Below are 16,943 nucleotides of genomic sequence, written 5' to 3' on the forward strand. Positions count from 1 at the left end.
TGTTTTGATGAATGATAACGGATGAGTAAACAAATAAGAAGAAGAACGAAATGTTGAAATGAAAACAAAACAGAGTTGAATTTTTTGATCAATAATAAATATCAACTCTGCATGTCAACACGGTTTTGACAGATTAAGCCATAACAAAAAAAATTGTAATCGGCTGTTAGCTGTGGCCTACCTAAGAATTATTGTACCATGGCCTATACATTGTGTTGAATTTCGGAGGGGTTTGGTACCTCCACTATGTCTGATTTAATAAAACCGCTATTTTAGCAAAAATGAAACGAGTGATTGAATTAGTTCTTCCGAACAACCACCCTCTGAACCACCCCGTTCCGAACCACCCCGCTCCGAACTTCCACCCTCCGAACCACCACGCCCCGAACTTCCACCTTCCGATCCACCCTGCTTCGACCTTCCACCCTGCTGCGGATTTCCAACCTCGGAACCAACCCGCATTGAACTTCCACCCTTCGATCCACCCCGCTTGGAATTTCCACCCTCCGAAACACACCCTTCCATCCACCCAGCTCCGAACCACCCTGCTCACTTCGATTCCCCGACCTTAGGTACTCATTTTGGGACCTTCAGACCCGACCACGCCCAAGGGCTTATTTGTGGATATAAGACCCGGCCACGCCCACTTTTTTAAGTGTGTTATATCTTCAAAACTTTTAAACCAATTTCTATGTAATTTTCAGATGATGTACAGGGATGGTCCTTGGTGGAAAAATGCTATAAATTTTGTTAAATTTCGGAGGTGCGTCCTATTTTTTTTAAATGCGCTATACATGTAAAATGTACAAACCATAAGACCCGATCACTTCTACTTTTTTAAATATGTTACAAATCAATGGAAATACCAGATGTTATGCATAGCGAAGTTTTGGTCTTATTGGAAAGCAAGTATTTAAATTAGAAGGCAACATATCGATGGCTATAGCTTCATCAGGTATATAAGATGTACATTATAAGAAGTTGGAAGGACGACACAGTTGGCCCTTAAGCCACTGAACATTCATTTGAATGAAGGGCACATATGCAATATTAAATATAAGTTATCACGAATTTACAATGGCACATAATAATTTAAGAAGCAATTCACCTTTAAATTTCAGACAAACACTTCCAGTTATACTATTCCAGCAGATGAAATAAATGCATGCTTCAAGTCATCAGCTTTTTGGCGTTATGTTAAAATTACATATCGACACAAACAAATCTGAAGATTTTTTATTTATAATCACTTGCAGACCTGGACTAATTAGCGATGCAATAAAAATACAATCGCTGGCTTAAGGTAAAATAAAATTGCTCCAAGGGACAGCAACGCGGACCGGGTCGGCTAGTATTACATAAAATCTTTCATATTTTACTAAAAACATATAACATATAAAAAACATATAACCATATTTTAATACCCTACGGGTATTATGTCCGCAGGGGCATTCCTTAAAAAGGAATGACGGGCTTAACGACTCCGAGGACCCCACGTGAATCCTGTGAGCAACTGTCTCGGAGCGAGCGGTTCATGGGTCAGCGTCTGTTTCCCATGTTAGGGGCGGCTGAGTACTAAAACACCTGCAGCGTCTGATTGCCAGGTTTGGTGCGGCTGCAAGCGAGCGTCTGCTTCGGATCGAACGGCCCGCTATACAAATATTCAAAACGTGTCTTTGGACTCATCACCCATCGACTTAGTACATTGATGTTTTTAAGCATGGAAAGAAACAATTATAGAGAATACACTACTCCAAGGTGTAATCGTATGAGAAATCCCCCTGCTCCGGCATTGACAACTAATCGATTTTGTCGAGCGTAATCCACCCTTTATCGTTATTTGGCTACCAAGGTAATTGAATTTTTCCACGCTTTCGATGTCAACATTGTCAATGCGGATGTGTGAATCCGAGTTCGCTCCATAGCCTCCCGGCATGGACTTAGTTTCTGAGATGTTGATTTCGAGCCCGAGTGAATGCGACTCATTTTTAATGGAGTTGATATTTTCCTGCAGGTGACTAGTTACTTGGCTCAGAAGACATACGTCATCAGCGTATTCCAAGTCTTCCAGGTGTTTAAACGGGGTCCACTGGATTCCACGTCTGTCATTCAAAGCTGAACGCATTACATTACACTGATCAACACGACTTTTGTTTCAACCGAAGTTGCGGTTGTTTCTAGATGAAATCGGCGAGTTATTTTCAAATCCGGTCCCGGGTTTTCTCCATCAGCTCTTGTTTTTGAGATATAGCTCAAAATCGGTTTTTACGAGTTTAACCCAGACTTTCATTATTTTCGGATACAAACAAATATTTTTTGTGGGTTTTTCGACACTAATATATTAAGGAGATGTTCTACGCTCGATACAAATCGTTTTTGAAATAGTTATGGTGAGTATATATCAAAAAATATAGAAAATATACGACGGACCTTGTAAAAATTGCATATTTTGAGTATTTTAAGCTGTAATTACGTCATCGGGGGAAGTCATAGGATCTTCATATGGCAATGCGGATATGCTTAGGGTGTCTACTATATAGTCCAGTATTCAAATGTATAATATAAAGTTCATAGCGCCCTGTGTTTAACAGGCTTCTTAGACAATATTTCTGTGTAAACTAACTTCTTCATAATTGTATAAAAATATCTATAATTAGTATAATTAGTATGTGCTAGATTTTTTCGATGCGTGCATTACAGTATGCGTTTCTCACCAATATATAGTCAACCCATTGATATGTGGTATGCATATGTAACGGAATAAACACACAAGTCCTTTCTGTCATTTCAGCTACTAACAGGAAGTACAGTTTTCAACAGGATAGACGCCACTCTGATCTTTCATTCGCAAGGGAAATACGCATAAATTATCTCCTAATAGCTGACACCGGCCCGAAATCAAATTATTCATTTAATGTCAGCCATCCCATTTGAAAACTTTTGTTTTTTCCAGTTTCAAACATGCTGGCTCAACCTTTTTTTATGCTCTGCAACCCTTTTGCATACTGATATTAGAAATAGCGGTGTGCCAATAAAGTCACCCCAAAAATGCGTTTTGATTTTTTATGCATATTGAAAATAAATCAGGATTGTTCTCTTACTGTTGTCTTTCATGTTAGTATTGCACTTTGTGACCCTAGCACGATTCATATGCATATTGATTTGCACTATTAGTTTCGGTTAGATAGGGGTGTCATCAGTAAAAACAAAAAATTGTAGGATGACCTCTTCGATTAAATTGCATATCTTAAGGGATGGTTTTGGTGTATCCTATTTCTATGACCGGTGTTTATGTCAACCAACAACAGTTAGAAGTTCCGGATTGTAGGGCTCATCCTCATTAAAAGAACTGTCAATATAAACCAAACGAATTTTAGAAGTATTTATTATAAATAAAATAAAATGGGGCTTCGCCGACACTGGGGAAAATATCATTTCCTTAGCAATTGAAACGGTTTTTTTGGTAACACATGTGTTGTATATCCCCAAATGTGCAGTCCACCACAGTTCTCACAACTCCATAGTCAGTGACATTCATTATTTCTGTAAAATATTCATTAGCGGTGAACATGAACGGAAATGATCATCCTGTGGCACCCTCTTTATGTAAACATCAGCTCAATTGCAAACGATGTAATGGGAAAAAGGGAAATGCACTCTTATGTATGTATGTATGTTTGAAGGGAAGACATAAACACTTTTACAAAATTTCGTGGACGACAAAACATTTCTGGAGCATTCAATTGTTTTGCATACATCTTACGTTTGTAACGGTCGCTTCAAAATGCTACTGCTCCCATTTCTAGTACTTGACATTTTGTGTGTCTGAATGGCATCCAAAAATAGATGAACATATACAGAAATATATGAATGTTTAAACATAAAACGGTGATCACACATGTGTTCGTTCACGTTGCTCATCCTCTCGTGAGATTGACTTGAGAAAACTAAAAACCAGAATTCATTTCGAAACGCATTTCTCAACACGACCGAATTCAGTTGTCCAGTGAATTATATGATGTTTATGATTTGAGTAAACAATCCGCTAAAATAACTAGATACAGTTTGTCAAGTAAATCATTTTGAACAAATATATAAATTAGGGTTATGACTTTTTTACAACCTCATATCCCTGTATCATAGCGTGATGAGTTTTGCCATAAGATTACATAAAATCTTAATTATAAAGTGATTCGGTGAAAAAACCTCACGCACAAAAATGATTTTAAAATTTGAATTTATCAAAATTATGGGCAATTTTTTGAAGTCACTGAAAACAGATATATAATTGAAAATAAACTTTAGAGCCACATGAGATAATTAAAATGACATAAAATTTATTTCTCACTATTTTTCTTCAATTCTGAGAATCGTAAAAATGTCGTAAACGCTTTTATTTAAAAATATAATTTTTTAACAAAAAACAAAAAATTTAAAATTTTTTCAAAGTGACTTTTTTCGCCACTTTTTCAATATTTGAATGAAATAAACGTTATTATAGTTATTAGTAGGCTTATATTTATTCATTCGTGCAACAAAAAATAATTTTTTGAAAAAAAATTTTTTTCATTTCACATATTTTTTCAAAAAATTATTTTTTTAAAATCGATTTGTGCGTGAACTTTTTTATATTTCAATGGAATAAACGATAGCATAGTGATTATTAGGCAAAAGTTCATTCATCCCTGCTACAGGAAATCATTTTTAAGGAAAAATGTCAAAAAGTCATAACCCTAATATAAATACTCCACAAAGGTGTATCATAGCATTCCGATCACTTTTGACATTTGCACTACAGGTCAATATTCCTTTTTTTGGTGTTCTGCCCGGTTTAATTTTTATATTCACATGGATATACGATATTGTCTTAAAATATGAATACGTAAATTATTAAATTTTATAAGTTAAAAAGGGTTTACCGGACAAGTTATACTTATTTCCTTAATGCGTATAACTTACATAATATTTTGGTTATAGGACATGTATAAGCCATGTATTTTATGCAAAATCCATATTATACAAGGTCCGGTAAACTTCGGTTCTAAAACTACTCTGTAGAATATGGACCCTTACAAGTCCATACTCCTGTTTTAGAACTTGTACCACTATAAATATTGTATATAAAATAAACGCAGTTTACTTTACTATTGTAATAACAATTTAAAAAACTGGTATTTACCATTAATGTTTTTGATATACTTTAGTAAATGTATTTTAACGACCAATATACATAGATAAATAAAAGAATAGCTAGCTATTTGTAATAAATATGCGTTCTATCGATTATCATTTCTGATCACATTATTTTACTTTATTCTAATTGACACACATTTCCAAAATAACAAACCATATCTTTTGTGGTTTCCCAAATAAAACATTGATTGTAGTAGCCTCGCTGAGATGTGGGCAATTGAAAATAATCTTATTTCATTTTTGAACAGATGTTTGTCGTTCTAGACTTTTTTTATGTATTTCTATGACCTTTCCCAAGGCGTCTTAAATTCTAAAAACCGACACACATTGTACAGATACATAAATACCTCAACACACACACACATGCTTCTTTCTGAAAGAGCATGTGCATCAGTAATTTCGAAGATCAAAAGAAAATGTAAAAGAAGAACAATAAAAAGATGGGAGTTTAAACCCCTTAGGCATTTAAGAAAAAGTAAAAAACAACACGTTTTCTTTTATTATGCGTAACGTTGCAAAAATACTAATTTTTAAAAAAATGATCACTTATCGATCTTCATTCACCAGTGTCATTGTATTGGTATTAACATCTGCAAAAAATGGACAATAATATAATGCAATAATGTAACAGATTAAACCAAAATTGTAGGTTTCTTGTACTCAAAGAAAAAAGGGTTGAATAAAGACACAACAAATTCATAAAATTAGAAAACATAACACTTAGGAAGATGTATAAGAATGTTTTTTGTATAACACTATCCAACACTGAAAATGCAAACAACTTCTAATATGCATTTTTTGAAATTACATATTGAGACTACAAAAATCCTAGTAGGGTTTTGTCCTGTCAGATCCAGTTCGGATTTTATGGCCTCGTCTAAACCGGGCTAAAACTACAGTTTTTTTGCATTTATTAGGTCTTTATCTCAGAAACGATTAGGAATTTGGTTAGTATAATTTATCTTTGGAACAGACCACATAAGAAAAACTCCATCTAGGGCATCAAAATCGATAAAATATACGACATTTTATATAATTGTTGAAATTCTGTTCAGTATCAGCTAAACTATTGGGAATTGAACCAAGTAACCTTTTGCAAAAACCTTCCAAATAAGATTCTCAGCAATTCTTCAGAATATTCTGAAACTCTAAAATGCTTACTTCATGTTGTTTCTGTGGTATTTTGCATCATATCTTTTACAACACGTATTTCAAACACAGTTCACACCAACAGTTTATTCTCGCATTTCGGATTTCACCACATTAATGACATATTTATTAAATGGTAGTTGAAAATATACTGAAAACAACTTGATAGAGGCATTTTACAACATTGGCATGTTCTGAAGAGTTGTGTACTGCATTCTAACGAATATGTTTTCAAAAGAAAACGTTAAGAAAAATTTAACAGTTCTGGAGATATGGTGCGAAACGTACAAAAATTATGTAATTTTTAGATATATTTTAAAGTTTAAGGCAATAAATGTAGTTTTTCGAGTTCAGCATTTCACAAAATATCTTGTCTTTATCTACAAATTTGCTTCAGAGTTTAGAAGTAGATTCGCATTGGTTTCAGAGATATGGCCCCGAATTGCTTCAAAAAGTCAATATTTAATCATGTTTAGATGGGGCTATAAAATCCAAGCTGGATCTGACACAACAAAACCCAACTAGGGTTTTTGTCGTTTGGGTCTGTAAGCTCAAATTGTTTGCACAAAATGACCTTAAAAATGTTGCACAGTGTTATTTGACATTTTTAAAAGAATGCAGCTTGGTATAACATTAATTTTATTGTCAAAATTGTTTGATGCAATGTCTTTACCCCATAACTAATTTTGAGTATCCAACTTAATGAACAGTTACATTTCGGGAGGGGTGGGGTTGGCGAGCTCTGTGGGCTACCCCCAGTTCCGAGGCCGATATAGTTCAATAAATATTTATTTTTCGTCGTTCAGATCGTCGGTGTCGATTAATTAAATTAATAAAAGATTATCGTTGTATCGTTGTTGTTGGATAAAGTAACTTATTTCAGTGACGTTTAATGATGTGTCAGAATCTGAAAAATTAACGAAACGAACGGTAAAATTATCAAAGTGAGTCTGAAATTAAAGGAAAATGGTAAAATTGAAATTAATGATTTTCCCAATGATAAAGGAAAGGAACTATGTGAACAAAAGGAAATACATATATGAACGGTAGGAAACTTCGATATAGTTCCTTGTACGGAGTAGCTATTTTGAAATAGTTTGTTCTGATCTTTGTTTGTAATAAATACTCATAGGAATAGGCGAACCTTTTATTACACTATGCAACAAAATGGAGGCGAAAGTCTGGGGAAGAGATAATTCCTTTTGGGGGTGGATGTCCTTGGTGAGTATATTAAGAACCGCGAAGGACAGATCCGCCGTGAATCGAACTTCCGAACTTTAACTACATCCCACTTTAAATAAAACTTGTTGTTTTAAAATTTAAAAACAACAAAACCCGAGATTACGCTGAATTATTTTACAATAATAAAATAGTACATATGTATCTCAACAAAACTGCCAAAAGTGAATCTAAAAATAGACACACAGCACGGTGACGATAGTTTGTTGTTGTTTACAACAAACCATCAAAATTTGTTATGCGTTTCTTTGAATCCAAAGACCATAACAGTGGGAACTAGTTACTTGGTTAACATATGCGGCTACGAGATTATTACATGTTTCTGATGAATTCGCATTTAAACGAATTCATCGCTTACGTTTATTCTTGAGCTCTAGTCGTCATAAAATTGGGGAAGAGTTCTTTGTGTCAATACAAAGAACTAAGAGAACTGATGAATCCAAGTGGTGTTGGACGAAACTAGTATTCTTTGCCTTTCCCGAAATTAAATCAATTTTAACTACATCCCACTTTAAATAAAACTTGTTGTTTTAAAATTTGAAAACAACAAAACCCGAGATTACGCTGAATTAATTTACAACAATAAAATAATACATATCTCAACAAAACTGCCAAAAGTGAATCTAAGTTATAAATAACTTTAACAGCTGATCATATTGTATATAGAAGGGCTGTATCAACTGAGAGGAAATATAAACACGGTGGCTAGGTTTATTGTGTTCAAAGCAGCCATGCTACGTGGAAAAAGACGATCTGTGGTTCAATCTCTGACCAGGCACATTTTCTGAGCAGCTTGGCTAGGGAAAACTTCTCGATAAGTAGTGTCGAACAATGTTTCATACTGGGCGTTAAATAGGATGTGACCTCAATGACCAAAAAATATAATTGGACAGCACAATGTTGACAACTGTATCGAAATAAATTCTCAAAACAAACTCATACATACGTTTCTTCTAAATATCTCTCAGATGATAAAACATTTCCCACTGCACAGAACATAGCTGAACTTGACTTTGAATTTTAAGATGGACAAAAATAGTCTCCTACATTTTGATTCCTTACAGACACACATTAGGATGCTTGGTTGGCCGAGCCCCAACGAATGCGCATATGATGGAGAGTGCGTGTAAATTTAGACAGAGTTTCACGTTTTTGTTTTTGCTTTTGAAATCTGACATAAGGAAACACATGTGGAGTGCAAAAGGGGTCTTCTTCATTTTGTGAACGTTGGATACATTATTTAGAAGCATTTCATCGTCCGTCGGTCCGATGTTATTGAAGACATAACGGAGAAATAGGTCCTCCCCGACTCACTTGCCTTGTGATGTTTTTTTTTCATTTTGACATCCAAGCATATGGAGCCCATAATGTCCACGACACCGTTATTTCAACAAATAAAACTCTTGTGAAGATTTTCCTCGGAGGACAGCAGAAGAACATACATACGCCTTAATTTGCGCTCACTAGAATAATATGAATGCACACTAGGGATGGAGGATAGTGTGAGTGTCAATGACATTGACATGGTTGCTTCTTGTTTGTCTATTCTCGTGTTTACTTCTCCTTTGGTCTTCAATTTAATGATCCACGGACAAACAGGGAACGCACACACACAATAATGCATTTTTCACTGAATCCATACGTCCATTCACTCATCCATCCCCTGATTTATGCACATACCCATACGAATGGATGGATGAATGCATCAACATGTGTAAGAAAATGTCAATGCAGAGGGTGGCTATTTTTAGTGACCGTTTTTTGTTTTAAATACACGCTAAAAGAAGGCTTTAATACTTGAATCACTTCGAGTTTCTTAAATCTTAGTTTAATTTAGACATTCTGAATAATTATATAAATAACCTAAACAAAATTTCCCCACTTTATTGGCAAATATATTAATGTGTTTCTAACGTATTTAGGAGTTACTTTTCATAGCCCATACTTATAACAATATGGATACCTAATATTTTTTCAAAATGATTTTGATCCCATAAATATGGTTACAATATTCCCGTATGTATCAGAAATGCCCGTTTAATAATAGTATTGGATCCTGAGGGAGTTCTTATTTTTGTTTCAAAATGCACTGAAATTATTTCAATATATGTATGTAGTACGTATACATGCTGTTTTTATGAGTTCCTGCTAATTTAAAAATATCATTTACATATCACCTGAAATGCCCAAAGACGTAACTCAAAAAAAGTATAAGTTTACAGTTTAACAAGTAAGAAAAGCGTTAAGTTCGGTCGGGCCGAACTTTTTATACCCTCCACCACAAATTTCAGCCATTTCGGTGGATTAATGTGGCCACAACCTTCAAAATACCGAAATTCGGAAGGTACCGTTCTATGGGGGCTATATGATGGCGTAGACCTATACCTACAAATTTCTGGGGCAAAGTTTTATACGCCTAAAGAAGACTAAATACCAAATTTCAGCCATCTCGGTGTGATAATGAGGCTACAACGCTCAAAATATCGAAAATCGGGAGGTATTGTATTATGGGGGCTATATCAACACGTGGACCTATATAAACATTTTATGGTAGAAATGTTTCTTAGCCTCTGGAAACACAAAATACAAAGTTACAACCGATTCTTTGGTCAAATGGGTCTAATACATTCAAAATATATTAAAATGACGCGTACTTTATAAGGGGCCTTATGTGGGGGCTATACCAAAACGTGGACCTATATAACCCAACTTTGGTAGGAATGTTTTCTGGCCTCTGAAGACACAAAATACCAAATTACAACCAATTCTGTGGTCAAATGGACCAAATATCTTAAAAATTCCTTAAAACGACGATGCGTCACGCGTCATTTTGTATGGGGGCTATACGAAAGCGTGGACCTACATAGCCCGCTTTCAATACCAAAAGTCCTACGTAAATATAACATATTTTCCCAAAATTTCATCAATCTACGTCAATCCGTTCGGACGCTAGAGTGATTTCCACAGACGGACAGACGGACGGACATGGCTATATCGATGTAGAATTGCACGCTGATCAAGAATATATATACTTTGTGGGGTCTACAATGATTATTTCGAGTAGTTACAAACGTAGTGACAATCTTAATATACCCCCATCCTATGGTGGAGGGTATAAAAATTAAAACTGTTTATTAAAATATCAATCTTATGAGGACGAACATTTTGGACATATGTGTCAATCGTTTACGAATGGGAGCAAGTAATGCAACCAAAACCTAGGGAACGCTTGGTTTTGGGTTTCTTTCGAAATGCAAATTCTTGAAGGGATCATTATATTTGAACATAGAAGTTGGACATTTTGCATATTGCGATACATACATATGTATGTATCTTGATATGTCAAGACTTCCATAATGAATAATCGATGAGCACAGACATGCAGTGGTCAGCACACCCGCCTTGCAATCTATTCCCAGTATAGGCAACATCACATTTTCAACGGTTTAAATCCTATCCTAATGATGACGACATATCCTGAGTATTACACAAATGTAAAACTTATCTACAAAGGTGTCGCAACCCAACTGAACAATTTCGAAAGCAGGACATGTTAATATTTCGCAAAATCTTCTTTAGGAGTTAACATTATTATTATTTATTAATATCCAAGCTCCTACGTGGAAAATCTCTCCAATTATTTCGATTTAAATCTAACAGTTCTTAAATACATGTTTCGCATCCGTACAATAATACTGATTTTTATTGATTTACATATGAGTAAAATAATCGTATTTTTGTACTACGTCTGATTTGTGACGATGAGTGTTCCGGACCCATATCACTGTGCCTTTATGTATCGTCGTGTTTTTTTAGCAGTCTAGTGTAATGACTAGACAACAATGTAACCAAAATTATTTCCAAGATAGGGCCATGTTTTGACGAACTCCCAATATAAATATAAACCCTAGGTTAAGGTATTAAATTTTTTCATTTAAATTCCTGCAACATTCCGCAACAGACATTCTTATGAAAAATTATGCTCATGAGTCCATGCTCCATGTAAGCTCCTTTCATTTAAAGTTGGTTCAAGAGCACCGTGAACACTATGCTCTTGATCAGAAAAAAACAAAAAATCGCCTGTGGAATTTTCCTATTTCGATATAACTTTGCGTTTTCAAGCAAAATCGTGAAAACAAAAAAAAAAAGACAAAAAAAACTAAAAATGAGAACTTCTACCGCGATACCCTCCGGCGATTTTTTGTTGTTTTTTTATTTTTCTCATCTATTAACATTGTTGTTTCAGAATCCACAAAAACTTCTCAGGTGTAAGCACTTTTCATTTAAAGTTAGTTAAGGCGCACCGTGACAAATTAATATGTCATTGACAATGTTAGAAAATATACTAAAAACAACAATTTTCGCCAACACGAACTTCTAAATATTTTTGAACGGTGGAATGCAGTATGGTTCCAAATTTTATGGTAAACAATTATTTATATGACCTTGTATTGACATTTATTATACCCTCCACCATAATATGAAGGGTATAATTAAGTTTGTCTTTCCGCTTGTAACACATAGTCCGTTTGTCCGTCTGTTGAAATTAAGATACAGCTGGCAATTTTATAGATTCATAGAGCTTTAAAATTTGTGGTAAAAGTTTCTAATACATTGAAAATTGACTATATCGGCCTTCATAGAACGTACCTAACGATTTTCGGTAGTTTAAAGGTTTGTCGGTATAGGTCCACGTCTTCATATATCCTTCATAGAACGGTTCCTCCCAATTGTCGGTATTTTCAATGTTTTAGCCTCAATATTTAGTCTTCGTTGAGGGTATAAAATTTTCCACTAGTAACTTGTCGGTATAGGTCCATGTCTGCATATAGACTCCATATCCCATATAAAACTTTACACCAGAAATTTTCGGTTTAGGTCCACGTCTTCATACATGGCCCCATAGTACGATACCTCCGATTTTCGGTATTTTGTTAGTTTTAGCCACAAAATTAAACCGAAATGACTGAAATTTGCTATTTTGTCTTCGTTGTAGTTATAAAACGTTCTTCGGGAAATTTCTAGGTGGAAATACTGGAAGTAGGGATAAGTAAAATCGATTATTAGCAGTAATCGATTATTCTTAATCGACTTTCGAAGGACGGAGTCAACTCGTCGGTGTTATGCTTAAATGTTCCATACGCATTTTTTGAGATATTGGTGGTTTCTAGGGTTTTCGCGTATGCTCTTTAAGAAAATAGCATACATTTTTACAGGTATAGAATCAATATTTTAATAATCTACAAGTTTAAAAATACATTTAAAAAATCAGCATTTTAATTCTCGATTAAGAAGTTTTGAAATTATTCAGGCAAAGATGCGAAATTTTTTGTCAAATTGTTCCATGTCCCAGCAAAATGTTCGATGCCAAAGATGCTATTCAAGAATGGGTGCAAGTGAAATGGAATGTCATTTTTTCAGCATCTTCACTCATTCTGTTTACAAGAGCGTGACCCCCAAAAGATGCAATTCATTTTCAGATTTTAAGCATGTCATCTTTACTAACTCGATGGAATGGCATCTTCAACAATTCTTTGGCATGGCATCTATACCAATCCTTTGGCATGAAATCTTAACCAATTCCCAAGAATAGCATTTTCACTAAACTTTGGCATGTCATTTTCACCAACCCTTTGTCATGTAATTTTCACGTCTTGTTTGGAAAATGGAAAATGCTGTATTGAAAAATGATTTTCATTTTTTTATTTTATTAATTCAAAGGAATTAATGAAATAACTATAATTTATTTATCATCATAAAGTTTACATCCATAACTGCAGTTTGTTCTCGTTGTTGTAACAGTAGTTAATATGTTTGTATTCTCATTTTTCTGCTTAATCTGACTTTGGGTCTATCAGTCGTAAAAATGTGTCTATTTCGCTATTAAATGGTTTGTAACCACAAAGCTGCAAGCGTAAGTTTCTTAGCAGGATTGGTAGGGCAATTGAAAAGGAGCAGTGTGTCGTGGGGTCCTGTGCTGTATGCTGGGCATATGTTTTCCACGGTGTCATCAGTACTTGCCCTATAGGAATTTTGACGGCTGCACCATCCCGAGCGTATTGACCCAAAACTACTCTGGTTTGTCCTGTCAGCTGACGCTCCTCAGCTGCGATAGATGGTGGATGTTTTCCAAGTCCTCTGCTAATATGGAGATGGCCTTCAGCGCAGTTGTTGTGCTGCTTACGGACCCAAAACTACTCTGGTTTGTCCTGTCAGCTGACGCTCCTCAGCTGCGATAGATGGTGGATGTTTTCCAAGTCCTCTGCTAATATGGAGATGGCCTTCAGCGCAGTTGTTGTGCTGCTTACGGATCCTATGCTAATGATCGGCAAATGGAAAGTTATTTCTGATGCTGGAAGAACTATAGCCACAAGGGTCCTTGCTACGGGCGACAAAAGCGAAATCGGTTTGTAAGGTTCACCTTTGCTGGCATCCTTTTCGGGCTTCAGTAGCTGCCCTATTTTCCAGACTTCGGAAACGATGTGTTTGGCAAGCGACAGGTTGTAAATTTAAGTGAGAAACTTGACTTCCGGCCATCCCAGCTGTTGCAGTCTAAACACGCTGCACGCAACAGAGTTTACTTCCTCCGCAACAGGTTTTGATTCATCTTACAAAAGAATTTTACTCCAACTGCAGATTACTATTTCGTGAATTTTATTTTACAACGTTTAGGGATCTACAAATCGACTTGTTGAGCAGGGTTCTCTAGAGCAGGCAAGGAAACTTTTATAATTGGTCTGTTCCTTTACTTTAAAAATGGTAATTGTTGCAAAAATGGTAAAAGTGGTGAACTGCTCTCATATAAATTGAATGCTTTTAAAAGTAAGGAAACACTTTGCGGGTAAAAACTGGTAACCTCAGGCACGTAAAGGAACACGACTAATACCAAAGAGTGCAGTCCGACTCTACTTTTAGCTCAATGATTGGGACGGACTTCCTAGCATAATAAATCTTACATTGCTTTAAACGTACATATTTAGATAAATAAAAGAATATATACATGTGTAAAAATAAAAACACAAAATTCATCTCTATTGGATCGATGGAATGGGTTCAAATGCTAAGGAAAAGATCGGATCTATCACGACTTCCTTTGAATTGGTTGAAATGCTGATGAAACGATCGGATCTTTCACGATTTCTTCGAATGGGTTCAAATGCTGATGAAAAGATCGGATCTTTCACGACTTCTTTTGAACCAATGCGAAAGATCCAGTGAATTCATGGCATCTCATGGAACCACTTCCATAAAATTTTGCTGGGGTGATATTGTATATATTTCACATTTGTGTCAGAAGTGTGTATATGGAAAAAATCGACAAAAATTTTATTGTTGAAAAATCTTCTATAACTTGTATGTTCCAACAGATATTCCTCTATACTACCTCTAAACAGGTAGTATAGACTACGCAGCAAAATTGTCTGAGATATGACCGTTCATAGGCGCAACTTTCTCGAAATGACATTTTTGAAGTCGGTGCCAACGATAGCTCTTAAACGAATGGACGAAATAATTTTGCATGTATTTAGACGAGCTTATTAAATATATAAAAATCCTGTTTTAAGGGAGACAATTTTTTTTGCTCGATTTTTTGACAAAAAACGGCAAATTTTTTCGTTACAATCGAAATGTTGACTTTAAGAGTTCAACAATTTTTAAATAGATCTTTTATATTCTTTTTCGTTTAAAAACAAGTTTATTAGATTATAACAGTGCCGACAAGAATAAACCAAGGTCGGCCCATTCATTTTTGAGCTATAGTTGGAACCGCAACCCACTTTTAAAGGATTTCACTGTGCAATATTTTTCAACAACATAAATTTCAAACGTAGCATTAAATGCGCTCTTTCAGATGAAAAAAGAACTACTTAAATATAAAAAATATCGGTAGTTTCTTGAAAAAAAAAAATCATGAAAAATTCGATATTTGGTCTTCACAACTAGGGTAACCCCATAAAAATTTATTACGAAAACGGAACTTTAAAACCAACTTTTGACCACTCCTTTGACTTATGTCTAAAGCTGGGAAACCAACTCTTGACCACTCCTTTGACTTACATATGTCTAAAGCTTGGTACACAATATCAGTTTTGAATGATAGCTTTGCGGTTACTTGCTAGTGTGGCCGTTCATTTTTGTTATTCATCAAGCAACCATAAAATGTTTTGTGGTTGCTGGACGGTTGGACAGTTATCGATAATTGCGAATAACCGACATTCAAAACTGACAAAGTGTACTGCACTTAACATATAAGTGTTTGTATGTAAAGAACTGCATTTACCTTCCATGCTGCAAAATGTCGCAATCATGATAGAAAAGTTTTCAAATCATGATGGGGAAATTCCCAGTTTTTACATTGATGCAAATTATAATGCTGTACGAGGTCTTGAAGTTTTGTGCTACCTCTGGTAAAATAAGGGTCCTTTTTACTGCCTTGATTTTTTTTGTATTCTTAATACAAAATTTAATGTTTTAAGAAACGTGCATGTTACCAAAACGGTAAATTATAAAATAAAGAAAATAACACATAACGTGTCGTAATCATACAAAATAAATTCCGTAGAAAACTAGTGCCCAGAGGAAGGTGTGAAGAGTATCACATGGTCTCCCCGTACGTAACATTACGCAAATATAACTCAAAAACTCTCTAACATTTAAAATTAGTTTCCTAAAAATAGTGTTCTGGAATGCAAATGGTTTGTCGCAGCATTCCCTAGAAGTTAAAAACTTCCTGATATCAAATAATGTTGATATTCTTCTAATATCAGAGACGCACTTTACTCAAAAACGCCATTTTTCCATCCCTAAATATAACTTCTACCATGTTATGCACCGTAGTGGGAAAGCAGGTGGTGGGTCTGGAATCCTAATAAATGAATCTATTAATCATCACCAAGGCACTTCATATTGCACCGATGAAATTCAAGCTACAAATGTTATCGTGCAAAGCTTACTCGGGCCGTTAACAATATCTTCATAACGAGACATAACATGAAAATGAACCTACATATATTAGTTACTTCAAAACTCTGGGAAACAAATTCATAGCGTGCGGAGATTATAACGCCAAACACATACAATGGAGTTCTCGCCTCACAACACCAAAGGGAAGGAAGTTGTCTTATAGCCCATTTAGATATGACTTCATTAGCCGGATTTAGCACATTATCAGGTTTTATTTGCTAAATCCAGCCAAAATCTACTAGATTTCCCATACAAAAATAAATCATCGTATTGAGTGGATTTGTTTTAAATCTGGCATAAATCCTCGTATACAACTCTGTTTTTTGCAACATGTTGCTAGAAAATACAAAAAATTGCAAGCTGGCACAAGAAACAAGGTAGATGCATCGGTGAATTGC

Source organism: Musca autumnalis, unplaced genomic scaffold, assembly GCF_047663935.1.
Source record: "Musca autumnalis isolate F117 unplaced genomic scaffold, ASM4766393v1 scaffold_3, whole genome shotgun sequence".
NCBI classification, from domain to species: domain Eukaryota; kingdom Metazoa; phylum Arthropoda; class Insecta; order Diptera; family Muscidae; genus Musca; species Musca autumnalis.